Here is a 16,974-nt window from a genome sequence, read left to right as displayed (position 1 = left end):
CAGTTGGGGTGAAATCATAATATATTGATTTAAGGCATCTGCAGCCCCTTGGTGGGGCAGCAGGCGTCCACACAAGATACACAGTTAGTATCCCTGACAGTAATTTAAAATGCCCTGCACTCTGCTCTGCCCTCATGGAAAAGTGGCACAGCTCTGGCTCCCCAGCATATCCTCAGTTCCAGGATCAGCCCCAGCCCTGCAGACAAGCAGTATCACAACTGAAAAACATCAAGTAAAAGGTCAAAGTCACCTGGGCAGGGAGCAGAGGGCCAGCCTGCTGCAGAGCCAGCGTCTTCCTCAGTGTTTCTACTTCTGCTCCAGAGCCCGAGGGAGATGTGTGCTTTCTGACAGCACAGTCTAAGATGGGATGTCAAGGAAATCCATGTCCTAATTATCCACTGTCCCCAGCACAGTAACCAAAACCCAGAAAGAGGAGAGACTTCTAGTCTTCCCCCCCTGCTTTCTCTCCAGCTAGGCAACTCTCACTAACTTGATCCAGCAATTTCATCTCGTTTGTATAACAATGATAGAGAAAATTTGTGGGTGGTAACAACATACAGTGCTTTGATGTATATTTGATAACAAAAGTTAATGTATGCTCAAAGGGAGAAAGGAGCAAATCAGCTAAAGGAGAGTTCTGGGAGCAAATACAGTTTGTAGATCTTCCAGTTTCCAGCTCCATATGCATTGACTCCCAAGTGCCAGAGAAACCCCTGGTAAATCAGTGTCAGGGCAGTGGGAAGTGCAGTGATGCACACCCAGCTGCACTGGCAAGGCCCATTCCATTTCTGAGCTGTCAATGCCATGGTGTTCACCCAGGAGAGATGATGCTCTGACAAAGTTTCCTCATTGAAATGACCTAAAGAGGACAGCTTGTCTCACCAGAGAGTTGACAACTAAGTTGCTTGGGCAAAGAAGCTGCAGCTGCTTGGAGTTTTAAAGAAGGATGTTTTAAAGAGAAGAAATAAAAAATACTATTTGTCACTTCAGTTTCCAGAAGTTTGGATGATATTTCCTTTTGGGAAGGGGTCTATAGTCTGAATGGATGCACAAGCCATGAAAACAAGACACCCATGAAAGTCCAGGTCCTTGCAGGACCTCTTCTCCAGCCTGGGATGGAGAAGCTCACAGACCAAAAGTGCCCTGTCCCCACCACAGTCTGGCTGTGAACAGCACACCCAGCACATCCTCCTTCCCACTGCCTCTGGCACATGGACAATTTGTCATTCCTGATGCTTTGTAGGTCACCCTAGAAGGACATCTAGAGCCACTGCACAGCACACAAATACCTGCTTAATTCATAGACCCATGAAATGAAGGGGTGAGAAGGTCCCTCATGGCCCTTCAGTTTGTATCTTCCAGGTGAACTCTGCTCCTCTTTCCTTATGACCCACACTTCAGGTAGGTAAAGGTGGAAATTAATTTCTGCTCCATCTCTTTATCTCCAGGCTGAACCATCCACATGCATCCCACACTCCAACCCTGCCTGCGCCTTATATGTGGTTCAATTAAGACAAAAAAAAAGCAAATCCACCATCAGCAACAAAATTTACAAAACCTAAACAACTTCCCCCACCAATAACCCCAAACCCAACCTTTTAGGAAAATAAGAATAAAAAATGCCAGCAAATTATCACATCTCTGACTTATATAACGAAAATTTCAACTTCTAAATTATATTTCATGCTCTTGGCCTTTGACTGCATTTATATGCTTGACTCTACTTTAAGGATGAACAAGCCAAGGCAAATTTTTAACACTTTTAGTCTGATTCAGATTTCCAGCACTTAGAGAAATTGCAAATTTTGCCATGCTAATCCTGCTCATTCATATTAATGCATGAGAGATCAGTATTAGTATGATCAAAATGCATACTCAGTGTTGTGAGCTTATTTATTTAAAATAGGGTTTCTCATCAGAATGCAACACTGAGAGAACATTAATACTGTGAAGGCAGCAAGGCTTGCTAAATTGCTTTGAGGACTTAAAACAACATTATACAGAATACCTCAGAAGTTAATCAAGTACTTTGTGGGAATTATAGACCAGGGAATTAGAAGTCATACTGGACACAAGGTATAAGTGATAATCTTTGAGTGATTTGGTACAGTAGAACTAATCCCAGAAGGGACAAAATTATGTCCACAATGCTCAGTTAGAAAGCACAAATGTCACAAGATCTGTCAGTGTGAAGCCTGAAGTTTCTTAATGTCAGTTTATCTGAAGAAAAGGAACAAAGCCAGTTAGCTCATAATATGCTTCAAAGTTTTTAATGGAAGATGACTTACAAGAATTCATTTAAAGACACATCTAAATTCATTTCTTCAAAGATAAAATGTATTTTTTGGAAACTGATGCCAATATTTTGGCTCAGAGGAGACATGGGAGATAAGGACAGACTGAATCTTTCTGTATACAATAGCTCATATGAACAAAGCAGCCTGGCAGCCTCGTGCAGTGGATATGGATATTGTTCTTGTGGATTGCATGCTGCTCCAAAACCAGTGTTAAGAAGCTAAGAGAGATGAGAATAGTTTGATGGGTACCATTTCACCCGTCCAGAAAGGATTTTAAAGCTTGCAAAGTGATTACATTCTTTACATTTTTTGCTGCTAGAATGACAGTTATTTCTGTTCCCACTGCTACTGGAGACATCTCCCACATAAAGCCAAAGCTGGCTGTTTGGAAATGAGAACTGTGAAATGCTGACTGCCAGGAAGGGCAGCCAAGACAGACACAGTTCAGAGGGTATTAGTGGGAATCACACAGGCTCTTTTTATGTTTGACATCTCAGCTGATTTAGCTGAAATTTTCAGAGCCATCCTAGAAAATATACATTTCTTAAATAAGGATTTTTCTGTATTTGTCATTAATAAACCTGGTCTTCTGAAGCTCTGAGGAGCTCAGCTACTCTCTGAATGAAGCTTTGCACTCATTATTCCAGCTCATTGCTGCAATGTTCTTGGGTAACGAAGCACAGCACATAATATGGCTGATCATTTAGCTCCAGAGGACACAAAGGCAGAAATTGTACTCCTGTTAGAAGATATTTTTATGAGCCATTCTAAAGAATGGATTATTTTTTTTCCCAGAGTTTAATTTACTTTCCCTCAGGAATCTACACAAGCTACAAATCTAGACAATCATGAGAACAAATACTACTGAATTCAATGAGCCAAGGAGTTTGCGTTTTTTTTTTAAATTCTCCCTCTTCTGCAGGATAGGTGGTACTTTGTCCTCCACCTGGACTTCATAGGCAGTCACAGCAAGGCTTCTTCTCCTTGCTCCAGATCAGAGGGACATGGTTTCTGCCTAAATCAAGCTCATGCTTCATTAAAGTCTGCTTACAGCAGCCCTGCAGGGGCCAAGCCAAGAAAGATGCAATGAGGGTGGAAACCAAGAGTTCCCTGGAGCAGCCCAAAGCAGGCAGGAGTCAGGCAGTCAGCAGAAAGACCCCCAGTGCTTTCACTGGATTCCAGTTTGATCTGCAGCTATTTCAATTTGCAGAAGTCTCCCTCTGTGAGGCAAGGTGGGAGGGAGAGAGAGGGAGGCAAGAAGGAGAGCCTGGTCACAGTTCCCAACAGAGGAGCAGCACGGCTGAGCCATGCACAGGTACCCAGGAGCATGCTGGGTGCAGAGGGCTGGATTTTGGGGCAGCCTCTGAAATAGCTCAAATTGCTCAAGAACAATGCTGCCCCAAGCCAGGGAGCAGGAGCAGCAGTAGAGGGATGAGTTGTCACATCCTACCTTATGTCTGCAAAAGCATTCAATGTATATGAAAACTTGGCAGAAACAACGAAATGTTGTGCGCAGCAGTGATCTACAACAGGACAATATCTTTGTCCTCAGTTGCCCTTTGTGAAATTGCACAGCCCCTTTCATAACAGTAGTTAGGGAGCTTCAATTCCACCTCTTGGGCTCCTGCCCAAATTGCAAAGTTGAGCCCAGGTGCTCAAATTCAGGCTGCCCCACAGTGGGGTTTAGCCACTCTGTCCAGGGACAGTCAGCTCCACAGCAAACCTCACGAGGGTGTCACCATATGAGCTCTCCTTCCCTTCTGGCAACACAAAATCTATTTGGGAGCAGGGAGATGGGGCCGAGCTGCAGGCAGCTGTTCTGCATTGCTACAGCAAATCCCACATGGAGAGTCAGCTACAGGGCCAAGGCTTCACCGGGAGGATGGGAGAGCTCCAAGGACCCAGGGAGCCCTGCAAACAGGCACAACACATCACCTGTGCTCCCCTGCATCACCACACAGCACTCCCTGCCAGAAGGCAGGAGGGGAAATGCCCAGGGAAAGGCTTGTTTAGGAAATATTTATTAATGTGCAATGCCTCTCTAAATAAGAAGTTCCTTGCCTTTGACTCTGTAGGCATTCCCATGCTGCCTTATACCTAGGAAATGCTGTCTCTATCACATTCACTTGGGTTTTTGGTTGCTAAGAATTTTAAGCCAGGTTGCAAAAATCTCAGAACAGCTTTTCACAGCACAGGAAAGCTGTTGTGTTGGATTTTATTTAGCTGCAAGTGTTCAAAAGCAAATGCTATGATTTATAAATCCGGGAAACAGAGGTAAGAAAGAGCTGTAAAATATATCTGACTACTATCCTACTGCTGTTTAGCTGCAAGAGGAACAGTGTCGTTTTCTGTGTGCAGCCTAAGCCATTCTGCACACCATCATTTCATGCCAAATGACAAGGAAATGTTTGACCAAAATAACCCCTAAAAAATTGAAGAACAGTTTCAGAGCCCACAGCCATTACCATCACTCAGAACAAAATGATTGCTAACCCTGACACGTGCTCATAAACACAACCCTTGTGAAGCCACTGGAGAAGGGACTGAAACAGCAGATCATTAGGAGACTAATTATGGCCAACTCACAGACATTTTTATGACCTAGTTAACATTTGATGGCCAGTATTAGCAAATGCAGCTGCCTGTGTCAGAGAACCTCAGTGGTGCCCATCTTTGTGCACTGCTGAGCCCTTGCTGATCCTGTCCCTGCTGCCCTAAAAACATAGCCCTGAGCCAAAGAGAGAAACTCTTGTCCTCTTCAGAGGTGGGCTTTTTTTTTTTTTTTTTTTACTATTAAGAGAGCAGCTGAAAGACACAGATAGAAGAGCTCCAGGTATCATAAAAAAGATCACGAAACTGCCATCTTCTAAAATTAACCACATATCCTGAGATCTCCCACTACTTGGAGGAGTAGCAGGGCTTTTCAGAGTGGATTTTTTTTCATTTATTCTATTTAATCTTGTTAGTTAGTTTTGCATGACTTAATAAATCTAAACAGCCTTTACTGAACTGAAATGCCAAGACTGTCTTCTAACCAGAGGGTTTTTAACTCTGTAGTAACACCAAGGGGTTTTTTTAAGTCTATAATTAGCAGAAGTGATATTGCACCAAATACATTTTCATGATGATCCAGAGCAAAAAGGTTGTGATCCAAAATAAAACAAAAAAGCCCCTATAATTAAATACCAAACTACTCATGTAGTGTTGAACAATGAGGGATAGAGACAGAGAGAGAATAGAAGCTCCTGGCTTAGAAGGCAGCCTATGGCTGCAGGAACTTTCAGTGAAACTGACACTCTCATAGGAAAATGTTCAAAATGTATCTATACTCTCAATAGCATGGCAGCACATCACAGGAGCAGCTGTGACTTTGCCTTACCTTTAATGATCTCAGGTATAAAAGTAATCATGATGGACTAGTTAATTGCAGCTTTTCTATTCAGTAATATAAAAGATCCTACTCTGCTTTAATTTTAATGTCAAAAAGGGGAGGTAGAGAATGAAGAGACTTAGGTAAGGAGCATACAATTTTGCTAAATATAATCCATGGCTTTACCAGCCCCCAGCTGGCACACATAGAAAAGAAGATATTTCATGCAAATGGGAAGTCCATTTCCTTCCAGCAGTCGATACCCAGCTCCTTCAGCGGGGCCATTACCTGCCTTTCCACATGCCAGTGTGGGAGTTTTGCATTTCATCTCCTCCCACACAACGGTTACAGCCCCCAGCCTGCTCCCTTTGGTGGCAAAAGGGCTTTTGCTCTGAGCTGTGCAGGCTCCTCTGTGCAGATACTGTGTCTGCAGTTGCAGACCTACCTGAGCACAAGTTCAGGAGACGTGGGAGATCAAGCAGAATCACTCTGGCAGGTTTCAGTTTTGCCTACCCCATCTTCATCACAGAGGCGTCTCAGGAAAAGGCTCGCAGTGTTTCCCCAAAACACTGGCTTCTGTATGCAGATATTTATGAGGGCAAGATAACAGCAAGCAGCAGGGAGCACAGCTCAGCCCAAATCAATACAAAAATGAGCCTCCCTTTTGCTTTCAGAGTACCCTACCCATCTCTCTTTGTTGTATATTTCAGCTGAGCTAACGCAGCACAGTTTTCCGATTGTGCTCACACTGTAATTGCTCAGGGCCCAATTATCTAGGGATATGGGACATGCTGCCCTCAGCCCCATAAGAACTTACAAAAATATTCATGCAAAATGTTTTGTTTGCCTTTGCTTCATTTGGTTTCCACCCTTCAGGCTTACTTCAATGAGCTGAAGGCAGAAGGGAGCAGCCCTGAATTTCATCTCGCCTCAACAGCACAGGAGATTGTGCAGAGCTGCAAACACAGGGTGACCTTGCTGCTGTCAAAGCCCAGCCCCAGAGGGGCACAGCCCTGGCTGATCCGAGCTCTGCCCACACCCTCAGTGCCTGTGGTGATCCCCCTGTGCCTGCCCAGCCTGGCAGGGAGGGAGCAGCCCTGTACCCCTGAGCTTCTTTGCTGACACAGAGCCTGGGTGGGAGGTGAGCCCTTGGCACAGGGGGGTAAAGGAGGCTTGTTCCAAGAAGGAATTGGGATGGTCACAATCTGTGCTGTCCCAGGGGAGCATGCAGTGCTCCTTCCAGCTGAATGCAGATTCTTCATGGCTCAAAAACTTTTAGTTGTGGCATGAAATACCCTGGGAAAAATTCTGCATCCTATTTACACCTGCCACCATTAGCTAGAAATTATTTTCTATAGGTGGGAACATTGAGGTTTCCTATTCTGTCAAAAATATCAGCAACATTGCTAAACTCTTACAGATGAGCATTTAGCCAAATTCTACAAAAAGGAAAATACTTTTGCTTTTTGAGAGGTGAGGATGCTCTGGGAAAGGCAGGAATGCTAGCAGGTCACTGTTCAATGTCAAACCCCCTGATGCTTATAAGGGGCAATTAACTAATTGCTTCCTAACTAATTGGTAACAGTAATTAGTATTAGTATGTACTAATACTTACTAATTACATGCTAGCTTACATGCCTTATGGACTTCTAATAAGAAATAAATAATAATCATCTCTTCAGAATCTTTTTTGAAAGTCTGAGTTTTATCCTTAGCTTTAAACACTCTTAAATCTTTAGCATAGCTCATAGCAAGAGCCTCCAGAAAGGGGAGCACAGTCCACGGGTGGCTGTGCCTTTCAATGGAGAAGGTGAGTTCTAAACAGCAGAAAAACATAAAATAGAGCATTCAGGAGCATCCTAGAATAGAGGGACTAGGACACCCTGGATGGTAAATCAGGTACAGACAAAACAAGACAGCCTTCTGCAGACAATATGCCCTGTGTCTCCCACTCTCACCTCATCAAAAACACAATAAAATTAACATTTTGCAAAATCATCTTTGCAATAAAGCCTTTAGGATAGGGTCTTCTCCCCTGACCTTGGTGGTTGCTGTCAGGCAGGAAGGGCAGCATCAGAAGAGGAGGAGGAAGAGAGAAGCAGCACATCCCACTTTTCTCCAAGCAGAAGCATCCTTCTTTAGAGGAGTCAATAGATGTTGCTCATTTTGGGTTCACATCCCACTCACCAGCCTCCTAGCCGTTCTGGAGTTGGCCAGCCCCGCTCCCTAGCTCTCAGAAATGTCTGTGTATTTCTCACTTTGTTCCAGCATAGGACAGAAGTGACTTCTAAAGCCCCAGCTGTGCCCATAAAGCAGAGCCAGACAGCTCCATGCACAGCTCCACTCATGTTTCCCTGCACCACAAGGAGAGAGATGGCACAGAGAAATTATAACCAACACCTAGACAGTATCCCCCAACTGGGCTTTGCGATGACAGTAGAGCAACTTGAAAGAAAAACATAGTGTAGCAAGATTTTTCTAAGTTTTGCTAAACACCCAGTGACCTTTAGCAGCACAAGGCTGGGGAACAGACTGGCAGGGGGTGTATGAAGTGAGCATCTTCACTTAGCTTCACGTGCTGTCTATGCAACAGTGATTTTTAACAATCCAAAGCTGCCCACTCTACTGTCATATGAAAGTTCAGCTGTTTTCCCCATTCAGGATGAATCACAGGGTGATGAATTTGCCTGCTAGCTAAGGGCACAATCCAGCACTGGGCTGGCTGGCTCCTAGCTCTGCCCTAAACCCCACCAGCTTTGTTAAGACCCTCTGAACTGAGTCAACATGCAGGGCTGGCATTTTTGTGCTGGCTCCCACAAAGCAGACTTATTTCCTTTTGAAATTCTTCAGCCATGAGTTCGAGAAAGATTAACCTGTGTTTACTAGGTAGAGGAAATGAGACACAAATGGATGTCTCTGCCTGATGCCAAGAGATCTCAGGTGGTCTGTACCAACAGAGGCTGAAAATCCACAGCCAGACAAAATGTCATCTGTATTACTCAGCCTCTGACTATGGGAGCATTTAGCATGTAAATTTGCTACAGTCAGAGTGAAGGGTTTCCTGATCGATCCAGTTTCACACGGAATTAAAAAGAGGTAAATTCCCAGTCTGTAAATCTGGGCAGTTCTCAGAAGCAGCAGAAGAGAAGGGACATGTCAGAGCAGACTGGTGATCTGGTAGATCACCTTCCACTGATGGTACTGAAACTGCTCTGTGGTTTTGGATACAGACCTGGTTCACTGTAATCACACATGCTTTTGGTTCCTGCACAGCCACAACATGATTTACAGGGGTGGAATCCCTGCTGATCCATAAGAAAGGAGCAAACCTGTTGAAATCCCATGGAATCAGGACACTCACTGCCAGCAACCTGCTAGTTCCTGTGAAGGAACTGAACTAGTTTCTCCTAGCTGTGTCTGCCTTTCTCTTGCAAATGCATCGTGAACCTTCCTATCATTTCCTCATAAAATTGTTCAGTCAAGATTTCCATACAGCTGGCTTGAGTGCACCCTTCCTATCACATTTATATATGCAAACAGATGGCATTATTGATGCAAGCAAGGGGATAAAAGGTCACTGAAGCAAGTTTAATTAAAGAGAAAGTCTGAAGTTGAGCAATACTTAGCTAAACTGAGACATATTGATTAGCTGAGCTAACAGTTTTAATTATTACAAGTCAACCACAAGTTTGCTTTGTTATTGAACAGAGACAACCCTTCAGATCACACTATCACATCTCTCTGACATTTCCAATCACTTGGGAGATTGCTTAGGCTGAAATCAACAAAAGACAACTGCAAATGAGCAGAGGTCTCCAGCCCAATGTGGGCAGAGTTCCTGTTCTAGATGAAATTCAAACAGATGCTCCTGTAGAGCAACCCTTCTGTGGGGTAAATAAGTCATAGCCATCTGTGTGAAAACTGGCCCCTTGGAACAAGAAGCAATGGCAGAATGGCTTAATTCATGTAATTATACAGCTAACACATATTAAAATTATTTTTCATGACATCTTCAAGCATCACCCTAGAATTTGAAATCAATAAAAAAAAAAAAGAAGACAAAGGGGGGATATACACTCATCCTAGATTCATAAATTGTGTAGAGAAGGGTAACAAAATATAGTGGGATTTTATTTTTTCTTTTAACCCTTGTACAAATCAGGGTTTGGGCATCAGCAGCACCATTCCTGAACAGAGAATTCATTCACAAGGCCCTTCTGCCTTTATCAGCTTCTCAAGGGAAGGCTATTCCTCCCATCACTTGCACCATGAGACAACCCTGAATGCAAGTTAATATTTTTGGGTAAAGTTTTAAAATTATCTTATCCCAGAAGAACAGGTCACTTTCACCAAAGCTCACAGAAGTTTTCTTTACTTCATCTCCCTCATTTTCAAAGCACTCTTTCCCCTGAATGAAGAGATATTGCCTACACATTAGCTCCATCACACATGTGACACTGCAGATATGCACTGATAAAGGAGCACCAAGGGGGAAGGGGAAAGGACTCTGAGAAAGTCTGATCATCTGAGAGGATATATCCAACTGAGATTTCATGCTGGTGAGAGAAGAGAGGCAGCGAAATGCATCTCTGCACCACAGATGCAATTTAATCAAAAGGAAACCGCTTCCCATAAATTGTTTCAATATCCTGAACAATCTGATAAACAATGAGACTCAGAGATAAATACAAAAATACAAAGAACCTGGAGAACGGGTGAGACTTTTAGCCATGGTAAACTCCAGCACAAGAGCAAAAACATTCAGGGCAAATGCTGCCTAAGCAGAAAAGGAGAGATAGCATCAGATGTGAAGAGCTAATTGAAATTATCCCAGTGTAGCTCAAATAATTAAGTTGAAGCTTAGTTCTAATAGGAGCTAATTCTCCTCCGGGGAGGCTGCCCTCCAGTGCCAGCTGGGCAGTGTCCCCTTGACCCTGCCTGCCCCCACTGCTACACAAATCCACCCATCTCACCTCTGCATGGCCACAGACTGGACACTGCCTTCCCAAGCTTCAGCCCCCTGCTCACCTCTGGAATCTGAGGGCTCTGGAGTTCAAGTCAGAAGCCCCTGCAATGCACAGAGCTGGAGAGAAGGGGGCCCAGCAGCAGAGGCTGGTCCCCATCACCTGAGTGGGTGCCAGAAGGTAGCAAAGACCATGTTTTGGGGCTGAGGAATTCAACTGCTGCCTCAAGAAAAGGTCCTCCTACCTAAAGCAAGGGTGCTTCAAGCTCACCCTGCAAGTGAAGGTAAACCCAGCAGGACCTCTATTAACTGGTCATTCATACACAGCAAAGAGCATTACAAAGGGCTGGGCCCCTCCATCTCCCAAAGGAAGAGGCTCCTGTTACCTCCCTCTCTTTTCATTCTTGTTTCTCACTTGCCATTTCACCCCCAGTCCCTGACAATAACAAAACCATAATTTCTTTCCACACCTGAGGCTCATATTCATTCCTCACAGCTCTTCCCTCAGTCCATCAGCTCCTGCTTGTGTTTTCCCGGTAATCTGCTGGAGCCAGAGGGACAAAGCCACCTGGTGCTCATCTCCATGAGGCTGTTGCATCCTGCCCTGTGGTCAGCATTGGGTCTTGGCTTGCAGAAGCCCAGAACTGAATGGCCTGCATGTTGCAGTGATGAGGAGTGATTGTACTTCAATCAGCAGCCAGCTCTGTGAAGATCAGCAGCTTTGATTTTGCTTGGTAGGAGAAAGAGAAGTTAGAAATATTCTAGCCTTGATCCCAGCTCGTCAGGTAAATTTTTAAAAGAATAAATAGAGCAAAGATTGTGTTAGGAAGTAGACTTTAGTGTTTTTCCCCCACAGAGTACTCAGTGATATTGTAAATAATATGATGAAGGCCTGAACTGGAGTTCACAATCATAAGCCAAATGATGCTCTGGGCTGGTACAGAGGACAAGGACTCCCCCAGACAAGGAATTTTTGCAATGAGAAACTGCACTTTAAAGGACATCATTATAGTCACTGCATGAAGATGAGAGGCTGGATCCATATTTAGTTACATCCCTGAAAAACGACTAACAAAGTGCTTCCAGGTGATTAGTGAAACCAGAGATGAAGAGAGGGTACAATCATGTCCTCAGCATGAGAGGGGAGACCTGCTCTGCACAGGACAGCGAGGGAGCAGCCATGGACTCCCACAGAATACCAGCCTCATCTCCTCTGAGACCACCCGACTGCTGCTGCACACTTTCCATGAAATGGAAATTCAAATGCAGCCTGAGTCCTTGTTGGCTTCCCTTGGCTAAGTCAAGAGAGCTAAAACCCATTCACAAGTACTCTTACAGTTCAGTCACTGTTGTTTGTACAGCAGAGCCAGCAATAAAACATCTCAGAGTCAAGAATTCGAGAAGCCTGTCTCAAATCCCCCATGGTGGCAATCAGGCTGATCTCAAGCTCATCTTTTTCTAACTGAAAGTTAAATTTAAAACGTTTATAACTAATCTGTCCTTTCTCTTCAAAGCAACACATTTAGAGATAATAATTCTTTCTTGCATGTGACTTCAGCTTTTTACCTCCATAACTACAAGGCAGAGCTGAGCTTTCTGCAAGGCTGAAATTCCCCTGATCTCCAGGCCTATCTGCTACCCAGGCTGCTCTCTCCTAGGAAAAGCTTACTGTTCTGTTTGCTAAAATCCAGGCAGTAAGGGCATCCCAACATAAAATATCACAACAGAACATTTCTGATATTCAGTTATTGCAGATAAACAGATCTTCAGTCTCAATGTTAGCTGTATGGTGGCAGGAGAACAAACAGCTGCTGAAATTAATGATATCCACTTCACTTCTATGTTTTGGGCTTTCCACAAATAAAAGATCTTCCATTAAAAATTTTTAGTCACTTGAACTTGCATCTTCTCATTTTATGTATAATTTTTCTTACTGTTGCTGTATCCTGAGTTTTTCTGACTAGGGATTCTTTCCACCACACGTGCTCCATGTCAAATCCTGCTTTGAAAACATGATACACCAAATGTCATAGTACCACACAGGATATCTGTCTAATAGATTTTCACTCCTTTCATCTTCTTTCACATCAAAACATGAAGTATTTCAAGGCACTTTAGAAAGTCAGCATGGTCTCTGCAGCACACCAAGATCAATCTACAATTTTAATGTAGTTTTGTCAAAAAATGTTAATGCACCTAATGGCAACATAATGAGGCAAGGCTTAACCCAGCTGCATGAAAATTAAAGTAGATGAATATTATTTCACAAAATCTAGTCCTTCAACAAAGCAGTTACTTGCCTGTCTGCATGCCAGATTTGAAGCTATAGTTCTCTCTGATGTGAAATTCTACTTTCTGATAAAAAAAATCTACATCTGACATGAAGAATTTGAGCCAACTTGATTTGAGCTGATAATCTATGGTTTTCAGGAAGTTGCCATGTGGACCATCTAGTAGAATCATCAGAAAATCCTGGGATGGGGTAAAGGACATAAAAGCCTCTCTGGACTATGTTTTCAGGTAAAGAATGCTGTAAAGAGGCAATGCCCCTGCATTTCATTCTTTGCCATTTTCAAAAGTAGGATAAACCCTTCCAACACTGTGCTTGTGTTACTTCACATCATGTCACTTCCATTCCCTTCCCTTTTATTTCTGCCTTTGTATGTTTTGGAGGCTTCTCAAGTCCTTGATATCCATACCTTGCAGCCTTCCACACTTTATCCCACGTGAGTTTCCCAAAAAGAAAGGTGGGGGTGGTCTTTGCTGTCTTTGCTCTCCTAGGGAGCTTGACTCTCTCCATGTCCAGCACACAGTGAACTGAAAAGCCCAAGTAATGCTATAAACCAAGCAAATGCTCTGAGACTCCTGGATCTGTTTGTTTTCCCACTGCTTCATTTAATTCATGAAAACTGCAGGATTTCACAACAGTCCTTTCAAGCACAATAATGCTCCAGATAGAAAGGCAAACACAAACAATAAGAGGGAATTTTGTGCACCAGAGAAAAGAAACAGCAATAACAAAGCAACGCCCTGAAAAAAGGACAAATTATAAGCAGCTGAAAAAGCAGGAAAGAAAGTGAAAAATGCTGGTGATGGAAGTGAGAGTGCAGCAGAGCAAACACTTGCCAGCTGGGGGATGCCACAGGGCAGGGAGGTCAGCACACAGGAGCTGGCTAGTCTGTGCTCCGCAGGTTTCTGTCCTGGCTGTGAAAAAAACTGTTCTTGCCAGAACAGTAAAACTGGCCCAAGAAACCACCCCTCTTGATGTGTCTGCCCAGGAACCTCCAGGAGGCCACACACACTTCTGCTCTATCTACCACAGCAACTCTGCAAAGGGACCAGAGCCCTCTAGTGCCTCCAGCCACCACTTCAGACAGACTTCCTTGGCTCTCCAACCAACCATGAGAATGTCATCTATAAATAACCCATCAATTATCCATTTGCTAAAATGGCAGAGTCAGTTAGACACCTCCTGGGCTGTCTGGGTCACTGAAACATTTCCAGCTGGGTGGGTGCAGCAATGGATAGTTCTTCACATTTTCCATCTTTGTGCCCGTGGAAGTAAGAGCCTGATTCTAGAACTGGTTTTACTCTCTTCTGTTTGCTTTTCATATTTAATTTCAGATTCAGGACAAATTTAGCCTAGGTCCTGATGTGCAATAAATGCATTTCTTCTGCTGCTAAATTATTAGTTGTCTTTCATCCCATACAATCTGGTAAACCCAGAGTGAGCTACTTGCTGCTCTCCACCCTGAATCTAAGAGCATTTTCTTAATAGTTCTGCACCCAAATGTGTTCAGCAAAGCACAGAGACAGTGTCATTGTTTGCAAGTCTGGGAGAACGCCCTTGATCCAGGTCTGCTGCCAGCTGCTGCATGTGCTGCTCTTTGGAAAAATCCGATTTAATGAATGTAGGGCAGTGTCCCACAAGAGCCACAGTGCCACCAGTCACTCCCACCTGCCACTTTACTCTGAGCATTACCCACACAGAGGCATCAGGTAAGATGGGCACCTGGTCTTTTTCTTATGGAAGACTGGCAATAAATTGACTGGGACATTCAGCTGGATTAACTCTTAGTGATTTCACATTTTTAAGATCATTCCTTTCCTTGCAAAAGCTAGAAGCAGGCTATGAATTCACCCCCTGGTGTCCCTGCTGACTTCCTTGCTTAGGCAACTCTATGGAGCTGGGTTGGACTTCTGTGCTGTTCATTCTTGGTTCTTTTTGTTCTTCATTAGGAACCTATTCTTCTTTGAAATTTCTTATTTTAAAAACAATGAAAAGCTGAAGTTGTGTAAGACTGGACAAACTTTGATCTGTTCAAGATAGCACAAAATGGAAGTTCTGTCCAAGTCAAAACAATAACTCTTAGGTTTGTCTTTTAGGAGCTGATGAGAGACCCCACACTTTCTCATTGCCTCAAAACCAAGATTTAAAATCTGGAAAGTGCTGCCTCTAAAATGGTTGCATTATTAACTTCTACACTAGGAGTATTTGCTAAATTACAGCTTATTTCCAACAACAAGCATCTTTTATTGAGGAACTCAACTTCAATAATCAAGAACCACCCACTGCAAAATGAATGGTGTTCTCCAAAGACACAATTACTTTCTCTACCAGTATTGTGCCTCAACAAAATGGTAATGCGTCCCTGACTTGGCAAGTATTTTATTTATTTATTGCAGACAGATGAAATTGTTTCTTAAAGTAAAGCAAAGTCTTACAGAGTATTAAAGAGTGAACAAACAGACCTTATGGCCCGACACTAAAAGCAGAGTCCTCCTTCCAAACTGCCAGCACCAGCTGCAAACTTAATTTCATTCAGAAGAAACTGATTTAGCAAAAAAAAGGGTAAAGGCTACACTCTTCCCTCTTTCCAAACAACAGTTAACTCTCAGTACATGAAAGGTAGAAGCAGTTACCAGATTGCTGACAGCATCTCTTCCTCACCATTGATGAGAACAGATAGTCCGGTTTGCTGTCATGTCTTTAGGAAGCTTTTGAATTCTGGCAGGCAGATCTGCAGGATGAATTTGCTCTTTTCTACAGAACTCATCACTGTAGTGTTGGCCAGTTTGGTGGCATGAGGTGAGGCCAGCTGGGCACAGCTAAACCTCAGCCCAGATTTTGTTCCAGGCTTGGAAACACCTCCACACAAACCATGGATAATGAGTGCTTCCAGCCATCCCTCCAGGCCAGGATGTCCTGCCCTGGGGATCCTGAACTTGGCACCAACTGAGAGACTTTGGTGGGGGAATTTGATGAGAAAATTCACTTCAAGGCAGCAAACGCTGTATGAGATCAAAAATCTCATCTTTATGCATGGGGAGAGATTTGAGGAGATGCCCAGGTGCTCCTGCAGTTGCTAGGGGGATGAAAATACAGAGCAGACAGTTTTGTGAAATGTGAAAAAAATTCAGGAAAAGTAACATTTTTTCTTGTTTGACCTGGAATGAATGGATGCACTTATCTGCACTCTGCTGTCCAGGAAGGTTGGCTCTGGGTACAACTTGCACAAGGCAGCAATATCAAAGATCTGCACATTTGTCAATTCTAAACACATATAGGACTCCCAGTAGAGCCTAATTTCACCCTATTTGGCACAAGTTTACATCTGCCAAGATTTGCTCACAGAACAGCAGAAACAGGGATGAAATTTTTAAAGGCTGCATGATGTAGATGTTTCAAACCAGGTACTGAAAAACTCCCAAAAAATAATTTATTTATCATCTATAAAAGCTAGTCTCTTATTTCCACTTTCTATGAGCCTTGCCCACCTTCTGTGCTAGCAGGGCACTCTCTGGCAGTAGATCTTTGCCAGTGCTGGGAGCTGTGCTGGGGCAACACGACCCCTGAGCTTTGCGAGCCACAGCAGCAGGCTGGGGGATTTGCTTTTGGACTCATAACACAGAGAAGTATTTTTGAAAAGTTGCTTGACTGAACTATGAAACTTCCTTTTCTTCTTTTGTAACCATGTGATAGTCTCACAAAGAATAGTCAAACCCCATAAAATTTACTTTGTGTATCTAAGTGATGCACGGGGACATAGCACCCTCTATTAACAATGCAGTCATCAGATCCAGAGAACACTGACATCAGCCAATATTCTCAGCCAGGAAAAGGTACTGTCCCCAGCTTACATGGTTTAGTCTTTTCTGTACTTCCATGGAGGCTATGGATGGAGCCGTATCTTTTTTTTTTTTTTTTTTTTTTTTTTTAATATGACTGGATGTGATGCAGATCTACTTTTTAATGATTGAACCACTGCATTTTGAAAAGCAGATTTTTGCTCTATTTTTGCAACTGATAAAATGTTATTATGTTGTTTGTAGGAATTATGGTT

At 43.4% G+C, this 16,974-nt stretch overlaps 1 long non-coding RNA gene across 1 annotated transcript in view; it reads left to right on the top strand.

Moving 5' to 3' along the window:
- The first annotated feature begins 10,712 nt into the window (after positions 1-10,712).
- Positions 10,713-16,974, top strand: part of LOC137482450 (uncharacterized) — a 63,167-nt gene continuing 56,905 nt past the window's right edge. Inside the window, exon 1 of the long non-coding RNA XR_011004070.1 lies at positions 10,713-10,724. This is a non-coding gene — a long non-coding RNA (uncharacterized lncRNA). The remainder of the gene's footprint in view (positions 10,725-16,974) is intronic.

The sequence above is a fragment of the Anomalospiza imberbis genome, chromosome 14, assembly GCF_031753505.1.
Source record: "Anomalospiza imberbis isolate Cuckoo-Finch-1a 21T00152 chromosome 14, ASM3175350v1, whole genome shotgun sequence".
Taxonomy (NCBI): domain Eukaryota; kingdom Metazoa; phylum Chordata; class Aves; order Passeriformes; family Viduidae; genus Anomalospiza; species Anomalospiza imberbis.
Note: the sequence above shows the minus strand (reverse complement) of the source record. Positions and strands in the feature narration are given on the sequence as shown.